Raw genomic sequence first — 10,061 nt, 5'->3', positions numbered from 1 at the left:
GAGTTTCAAATGCCTTGGGTAACATCTTCAAGTAAAGATTTTCGAAATTAAATTTTTGAGTTGATTAACTCATTTTTCAAAGTGTATGATATGGATATTGTTATTTACGGAATCTTATTGTGATTACTTGATTGAATTCGATTGTGTGGCTTTGGACATTGTTCGGAAAGAGAGGGCTCAAGTCTTGAATTGACTTTTTGATTGAATTGAGGCAAATGATCTCCTAAACCTTGTAAAATTAGTAGAATCATGTATTTTCCTTCATTGTATGTGTTGTGGAGTAATGGAAATGAGGTGATGGGTTCATTATTCCACTTGATTAATCTTAATGAATAAAAAGGGGATTAATGAAAAAGGCAACGTGTTGATTATAATGCTTTGCGAATTGCCTTGTTATGGACCTTATTTGGCTGAGTGATGAAATGCTTTGATGGCATTATTGTGGATTTGAATTGTTTGGGTTGTCGTATCTTCCTTATGGTGTGAAATTGCTTATTTTTATTGATTATTGTGCACCGTGATGAGACATGTGATGAATATGCTGAAGAAAAATGGTTCCAGCTAGTGATATGATATAAAGCCGAAGGGAAATAGTTCCGACTAGTGATATTGTGGTGAACGGGAATGGTTCCGGTAAGTAATATAATATAAAGTTGAAGGGAAATGGTTCCAGCTAGTGATATGATATAAAGCTGAAGGAAATGGTTCCGACTAGTGATATTGTACCGAAGGGAAATGATTTCGGCAGTAGTTGATTATTGGGATTTGATGAACTTGATACTTGAGATTGATCTATTTGATGCTTATGATTGATCTACTTGATAATTGTGATTGATCTACTTGACACTTGTGATTGTCATTGTCACGACACAAAAATGGACGTGATGACACTTGTCTATTCCCATCAAGACAAGTTAGCCTCAACCCAACAAAATCGGAAGAAATGCGGAAGTATAAAACAAGAACAAGATAAAGCGGAAAACTTATTCTTTCTATTAAAACCCCCAAAATCTTGTTGTCACGTGTACAAGCCACTAAATACATAAAGTGCGAAATTAAGAAATAAGTACAAGTCTTAGTCTTTGATTCTCAAATAGAATAAAGCATAAAGAAAGGAAAAGAGGACCCACCGGGATGACAAACAATTACCTCTCAATAGTCCTTTAACAAGCCTCAGAAAGCAGGAGAAGAAGAACAATCACACAGTATCGGGCTCGAAACTTACACAAGTGTAGAAGCAAGGAGTGAGTATCGACAACACGATACCCAACAAGCAATCCAATAAATGTATCAACCTATCTAGAAAACGAAACACTCATTTCATCCCAACCGAACCTCCTCAAACTACAACCTGCCCAGAAATCAACCCAAACCTAACATTTCTACTGTAAACAACTCAAGGCTTAAAAGTCATAGTACAATTGACACGGTTCAACACTTATCAAGTAAGTCAATCCCAATGGCAAATAGATCAGTCACACGTAACAAGTGCATCAATCACAATTAACAAGTAAATCCCGCATATGCATCAAAATGCATCAAATCACAATAATCAATCTCTCGCTGGAACAATTTGCCATCGGCACAATATCATTAGCTGGAACCATTTCTTATCAGCACAATATCACTAGCCGGAACCATTTCCCGTCGACTTTATATCAAATCACTAGTCGTAACCATTTCTCATCGGCTTTATATCAAATCACTAGCCGAAATCATTTTCCATCGGCTTTATAACACTTGTCGGAAATGAACTCGGCATCATAACCCTTGCCAAAAATGACCTCGACATCATAACCCTAACATGTTTCCTCATGGTGTTCAACAATCAATGCACATATGTAATATCACACCGAACGGAAGAGACAACAATTCATGCAATTAGGGATGACAATGGAGCAGGGCGGGGCAAATACAGGGCAAACCCGCATGAATCCGCAAAGATTTTACCCCACCTAGCTCCGCCCCACATAGCACAATTTTTTATTTTTTCCTCGCCCCGCTCCGCCCGTATGAACCCGCCCCACTTAAATCCACCCCGCATAATTCATAATTTTTTAATTAACAGAAATGCAACAATTATCAATCGTTACTGCTAATATTGAAAGAATAATATATATATCTTCATTTGAAAGCTAAGTTATAGAATTTCATTAACTGCTAGTTTCATTAACTGAACTAAGCTAAGAATTGTGTATTAATTTCATTAATTGAATCAGTTACTGCTAGTTTCATTAATTGAATTAAGCTGTAATTCCTCTTTCATCTTTGTCGTTTATTTATACATAGATTTGATTAATTGTGTATTGTTATATAAGAGCCATTAAAATTTGTTGAATTAGAGAGGAGTGAATTTAAAGAAGGTAAAGAATGAAATTCGATGTATTTTTATAAGAATATATTAAGAATTTAAGTTTGATTAATCTCCAAATAATTAGTACCCACATACCCGCCCCACCCCACCTATTTTTCTTTAAAAATATTTTGTACCTTCCCCGCCCCCGCAAAAGCTCTAACCCTCTCTGCCTTGCAAACACTATAACCTACAGGGGCGGACCCACCTTATATCGAGGGGTGTCAAACGACACTGCTTCGTTCAGATTTTTTAGTATATATACATATACAAAAATCTGAAAAAATAAAATAAGAACTACAAAGATCATTAGTGACACTCCTTCAACAAGTCAGCTTCGTGGCTCATTGGTTTGCACCGCGCATAAAACTTTTATTTAATTCAGTGGGTGTGGGTTCGAATCCAATAATGTCGAGTTTTGTTTTTATTTTTGGGGAGTTTTGAGAAAAGCTTATCAAAGGGATTCTGACCTCCAACCTCTCTATTCCTAGTTAAATTAGCCTAAAATAAATCAATCGGAAAAGGGCCTAAAATACCCTTGAACTATCAGATTTGGTACAAAATTATCCTTCGTTGATCTTTCGGCTCTAAAATACCCTTGACATCAACGTATTGGCCCTGAAATGCCCTTATTTTTGACGGCCACATTTTAAAATATTAATAAATGTATCATATATTACGTGGCACGATTTTATTAGTGTGTTTTAAAATTAACCTAACTAATTAAATCTCAATCCAAGATCCACCTAAAGAATCCATACCCACCCGCCCTAAATACCCATTAAATTAAGTGCAAAAAACCTTGATTTCATCTTGTTCATTATGCTAAATTTGATTTGGTCTTCAAATTATTATTACCTTCTTCGTGAATCCAACTACAAATTCGTTCCAAGCTATTCTAATTCATCTTCAAAGCCCTCCAAAATCAAAATACAACTTCACAATGATGGCAAGACAATAATCTGAATCACCGACTTCAAAATAAGTAACAAATTATACATCAAAAATTTGTAATCGCCATTAGAGCTCTATCTGAGCTTCAATAGTGTTCAATATATTTAAACCAGGTTTTTTTCTTCTCAATATTCAGCTGACTTACGACGAGTTTAAGTTTCAAATACAATACCAATTAGATTCAAGCTTAAAATAGTATACTTACCAAAATCAAATTTATCTACTGATATTTTTTTTGGAGTTCAAAGGATTCCGAATCAGGTTGGAAATTTATTTAAAGTTGAAGGTTCTTGAATCCTTGAATATAATTAATTGTGAAGTAATCTGGTTTATGATTTGGCTGTTGATTTGGTGAATAAGATGGAGGAAAATGTAGAACGAAATCAACGGAACTCCATTTTTGAAGTCGAAGAATTTCACATCTTTCACATCTCAATTTCAAAATTTGAGAACTTAAGTTTGTAGGTTACCATTGTCAAAATCGTTTGAAGAATCATTTATTGTACTTAAATTTAGGTTCACTTACTAATTTGGGTATGTATTAAGGAAAAGTAAATTCACTATGGGAGGATTTTACTCTAAAAAGCTTGAAGAACACCAAAATTAAGTTTTTTTTCTTAGTTTAATGGGGTTCTTTTTAGGTGGGGCGGGTATAGGTTTATTACTTGTTCAAATCAGAATTGTACACAATAATAAGTTATAAAGTAAAATCTAAGTTGAAAACAAACCTCCAAGTCTGCAAATTGCAAATGTTGTTGTATTGATGGCTTGATGCTACTGCGGCTTTCTCTTAATTGTAAGTTCACTTTTTTTTGATCTCCCATCTTTATAGTTTTAGTTGAAATTTCTTTAATATTCATCAACTTTTTATGGATTAAATTTCTTGAAATTGTTTGAAGTTATCTAATTTATATAAGTTTGTAATTCAGATCAATTCAATGGAGAGATATTATTCTAAAGTATCTTCGAAGCTTTTAAAATCAAGTTCAACATCTCAAAATTCTTTTAACTTAGAAGGAGAAAACTTTAATGAGTTGGAACAAGGCCAACAAAGTGAAAGAGTTGATTTAACTTCCTTAAAATTTGATCCCAGAGAAAGGTTATCAATTCGACAATATCATCCTAATGACTATGGTGCAATAAGAAGAATGTATCTTCAAAATGGTCCTCTTAGACCTCAAAATCATCAATTTCCTCAGTCAGATATTTATTTTTATGGTGACTCGCGTCGTTTTAATTCTAAATGGTTTGTGAGTATGATTGGTTGGAGTATAGTGTAACAAAAGATGCGGCATTTTGTCTCTATTGCTATTTGTTTCAAGATGAAAGTATTAATCAAGGAGGAGGCGATGTATTTTCAACCATAGGGTTTACAAGTTGGAATAAGAAGCGCAACCTTAATGTGCATATTGGTAAACCAAACAGTGTTCATAATCAATCAAGATGAAATTGTGAAGATTTACTGAGACAAAAACAATCCATTCAAAGTGCATTTTCTAAACAATGTTTTAATAATATAATGTTTTCATATCAATTATTCATTATTTATTTATTTTTAAATATCAACACCACTTACATAAAATTCTGCGTACGCCACTGATAACCTGCCCCACCCCATTGTCATCCCTAAAACAATTCATCAACCAATCAAATAGAGGCCATCACGAGGCAATTCACAGGCATTATGATAAACACATAATATTTCATTTAACCCCTTTTTATTCATTAATATTTATCAAGTGGACAATTTATCCTTCGCCTTATTCCCGTTACTTCCAACAAACACACAAAGAAGGAAATGCATGAATTCTACTATATTATAAGGTTTAAGAGATCACTTGCCTTAAATCAATCAATTAATCACTCTAAGAGTTGAGTCTTTCCCTTCCAACTAATGTCCGAAGCCAAACAATCTATAATAATCAAGTATTCATAATAAATTTCTGGAAACAACAATACCCACATCAATTTCCTTAAAAATGGATCAATCAACACAAAATTCAATTCCGAAATAAGGTTTGAATCTGAAAATCAACACTTGAAAATAATGTTCAAGGTTTTAGGAACTCATCGGTGAAAATCATTTTGAAAAAGGACTTAAAATTAGTTCACAATCTCCATTTTAGTTTATAACTTGAGTTCTTGAAAAATCTTGTCATTTACCAATCAAAATCTCAATTTTTGATGTTAAAGTCCATAAATAATCAAAGGGAAATGAAGTATTAGGGTCATAAAAACTTACCCAAATAATTTTGCACAAGAAATCCTTTCAAAAATCGCCTTCAAGGGTTTGCCAAGCTCAAAAATGGAAAATGGGGATTAAACTCCGAAAATGGCAGGTCAAAACCCCTCTCAGATGTCGCTTAAGCGAACCCCGCAAAAACTGGGGGTCTCTCTTTTGCAAATCAGGCTCCACTTAAGAGACCATCGCTAAATCTAGCCATGATTCGCTTAAGCGAACCCTTCAAAAAGTCTGGCTTCGCTAAAGTGATCACACCTTTGCTTAAGCGAATGTCACTTAAGTGGAAGGCCTATCATAAAAGCGAAGGGTACAGAACTCAGGCACCAAAAAAACAACCAATACTCAAAATTCATTTGAAGCCCCGTGCATACAAACCACATATGAAAATAAATTATACTCAATGTTATGGACTGAATGGAACCGTTGAAACATGAATTCAAAGTCTCCTTGACTCAGAATGTTGACCAAAGTCAACTCAAAGGCTAAATATCCATAATTCACAACTTAGGACCTCAAATCCCCAAAAGGACTCCGAATCTGAAATCAACAACTCTCACATACTTGATTCCTCATTTCAGGACTAATGGAATCTACGGAATTTCATTCTTACACTCAAAACTTCAAAAGATACTAAAAACCACTCTCTTAACCACTTTAGCCTTTCAAACTCAAAGTTCAAAACAAATGTTCAAAACTCAACCAAAAACCACTCGAGGTCGATATCGGAAGGAATAAAATGAAAAATTTATGAAAGTTTTCAAAAATGACCGATCGGGTCATTACAGTCATACTTGATACTTGTTGGTCGTTGAACTATGACTAATATACTATGATTGTTAAGCGTTGTGAACTGTGTATTGTGAGACTGTTAGGTTGGAATGATTTCTATGCAGGTTGTAATTTGAGGATGGTTGATTGGGATGAAAGGAATACTTATTTTCTAGCTAGTTTTGTCTTGTTTATTAGGCTACTTGCTGAGTACCGTGTTAGTTGGTACTCATTCCTTGATTCTACACTTATGTAGGTTTCCAGCCTAATTTTGTGTGATTTTTTTTCTTCTATATCTGAGGCTTTCATAGGACTTTGATAAGTAGATGCTTGTCATCCGCAGACCCTTTTGTTCCTTATTTTATCCTTTGTTCTATTTGAGAAACAAAGACAGTGAGACTTGTAATTATATTTCAGTTATGTACTTTTTATATTAGTGACTTGTATACGTGATAAACAAGTTTTGGGGTTATATTAAAATGACTATGTTTTCCGCTCTTATGTTATTCTTGTTTTACTTTCCGCATTTCTATCGTTTCGTTGAGTTGAGGATGACTTGTCTTGGTGGAAATAGACAAATGTCATTACAACCATTTTTTAATCATGACAATTATCATTTGATTTTGGGCAAGTATTCTAACTCGAATTTAGTCACAAATTAGGATTACCCATAAATTTATACCTTTAACCATAGAATGAAGTGAAAATTTGTGAGAGTATTGCCCTAGATTCTAGAAAGTGTATGTTGAGTATTTGATAGTCAAACTAATATCGATTTGAGAATCTAACATAAATTTGAACTTAGGACATTAAGGGTAACTCAATTTTTAAAATTATTTTTGGATTTTGACCCTAAACTTGAATGACTTTTTGTGGACGTTGACCTAGACGAGATACAAAATTATAAGATTGATTACATAGTTTAATTTTAACGTTGTTAAGCAATCTTTTGACTGGAGATGATCATTTTGTTTGGATTTATATAACGACATGTTCCGTCGTTATGGGTGGTTAGGTCCATATAGTCCTCTTGTATAATTGGTTTCCTGATCCACATGTTCCTAGTCGGGACTAAATGGATGAATGAAGAAGAGCATGTGAAAAAGTGGGAGAAACCACTTAGACCCAATAACGACAACATGAAGCACCCTTACTTAGTGAGAGATCATGTACGGGTCAAACCATTACTTTCCAGTGAAACTCCTTTATTCACTAACACATAAGTTCACTCATTATTTTACTTTATTATACCTTGTAACTTATGTAATGTCTAAGGACATCATTCTTTATTTAATTTACCCACATTATTAACCACATTCCTTCTTGTTTATTTTAAGAAAGAATTTATCACCTATAAATAATGATAATCTTATATTATATTGAGTATAATATATATATACTGCATAAAAGTTGATAAAAAAGAGTTTTTACTTAATTAACTAAAGAGATGTGTTCTTTTTGTGAAGTTTTAAACCTACTTGTTGTCTAGAATTTGTTTAGTTGTACATTGTGATTAGACTATTATATCTTGGAGGAGACAAGTCAAGAACCTTGAAAATTACTATTGGATTGATGAAAATATTTGTTGCAGTGAGCTTGAATCTCCTTAAAAAGAGTCAAATATTTGCACCTCGGCCTGAAAATATTGTATCTTCTTTATTTTGTTTTTTCAATTATGGTAATTTCATTGACATTAATTATCTCTATGACTTGGGGTGGGGGGTGGAGGGGTTGGATTGACTTTCTAAAGTGACTTATAAGTTAAAAGTAAAAAAAAATCATAAGTTGGTAACCCTCGATTTTTGGCTTTTGACTTTTCTTTTTGTACTTTTCAGCTTAAAAAAGTATTTAAAAGCATTTTTTTGTGTTATCGAGTCACACTTCCAAAACTAAAAAAGGTGCTTAAAAGACAAAAGCCACTAAGAGCTTGTTTGACATTGCTGCTAAAAATTGCTTATTTTTAAAAGTGTTTTTTCAAAATAACTTTTAAGGACATTGCTTTTAAAAAAAACAATTTGTGTTTGACAAATTTATTTGAAAAGTGTTTTTGATAAACAAATTGTGTTTGACTAATTTTTTTTTTTTTGAAAATAGTGCTTTTGAGAGTCAAATTACAAAAAAGGACAAGTATCAATATGCTTTTAGTATTAAAATTATTTTATAGAGAAAAAAACTATTTTAAATATCTTACACAAAAAAATTAATTAAAATTTTATTTTAAATAAATTAAAATGTAACTATTCAAATTTTCAGTCAGTATTATACATAGATTAATAAATTAAATATTAATATAATATTAACATGATGATTTCAATATATTTAAAAATATCAATCAAAATAAATTTAAAAACCATTCGACAAATTGAATCACTACATACGGAAATTTCACCACAAAAATAAATAAAGTCCTTCATACATCACAAAAAATTTCAATGATTTCATCCCTAATTTTATAAAATTTTCTATAATCCTCTGAAGTTAAAAAATTTCAAATTAAAAATTTCATCCCTAATTTCAAATCTATCAAATTGTTACTTTGTTAGTTTTTTTGGAGGGTTGAAATCTTTAATCGTTACTTTTTTTTAATTCTTCTAAAATATTGATGTTACCTTTATTTCTAATTCTATAAAATAATACGTAAAATAATAAATAAAATTCTCTCAAACTTGAAACATCTCAACCATGCAGGAGGTCAACATGCCTGCCTTACACAACTTCGAAGGATAATCTGGTAATTTCATTAACATGGAATAACATTATTGGTCAATACAAAATTATTGTTGGGCATTGGTATACTTTTTGAGTGTAATGACAAAATTGACCATCTCTGTAACGACCTGTTTCCGTCGTTATGGAAAAGCCAGTGGGGAAAGAATTTGGGCCAGAAAACCTTTGAGCAGTGACTTGGAAATTTCTAGCCTAGGCCAGACTTGGACGAAATCTGAGTCAGGTGAGGTCTAGGGAAATCAGGTAATGAATGGGGGTTTAATTATGAATTTGATCACATGAGTGGATAGCCAAGACATTAAGGAGCCTGTACGGCTGTAACGACTCGGAAAAATGATAGGTTAAGCAAGAGCCTATGACTTTGTGTTGACTTTATAATGAGGTTCTATGAGGGGTTTTTATGTAATTTCGTTTTAATTGTTTATTATGTGGGGTTGATTTTAAATGGTTTTGGATCTTAAAACATTCCTTTAACTCATTATTTTCCCAAATCAAATCCCAAGTTCTTTCTCTCTCTATATCTCTCTCTAACTCAAGGAAGAAGAAGAAGAAAAAGTGGGAGCTAGGGTTGTGGATGCAAGACGTTTTCTTCATCAAATTTCTTGGGGAATCTTAGTAAAGGTATGGGAGTTCTTTATCTAGGGCAAGCTATCACCCTAGAGCCAATTTCAAATGGTTTTCAACTTTTCCAAAGTTTGTGAAAAAGCCTAATTTCTACTCAAACTCAAGGGTTCTTGCATGAAACGATTTCAAATGATAAGTTATGATATTATTGATGTTTATTTGATGTTTTAAGATGAAAAAAACTCCATGAATCCTTGTATTCTACAAAACCCTAAAATGTGTTTATGAAGTGGGTCTATTTCTATAAATTCAAAGTTGATGGAATTATGTGTAAAGTGAATTGTATTGATATCTCTTGTGTTGTTTAATGTTTATTCATGATTAATTGTTGATAATGGGTGAATTAAGGGTGGTAAGCCTTATGGGTGAAGTATTGGTGATTGCTTGGATTTT

This window comes from Solanum tuberosum, unplaced genomic scaffold (genome assembly GCF_000226075.1).
Source record: "Solanum tuberosum cultivar DM 1-3 516 R44 unplaced genomic scaffold, SolTub_3.0 scf00444, whole genome shotgun sequence".
Taxonomy (NCBI): Eukaryota; Viridiplantae; Streptophyta; class Magnoliopsida; order Solanales; family Solanaceae; genus Solanum; species Solanum tuberosum.
The sequence above is the reverse complement of the archived record's forward strand: the minus strand, read 5'-3'. Positions refer to the sequence as shown.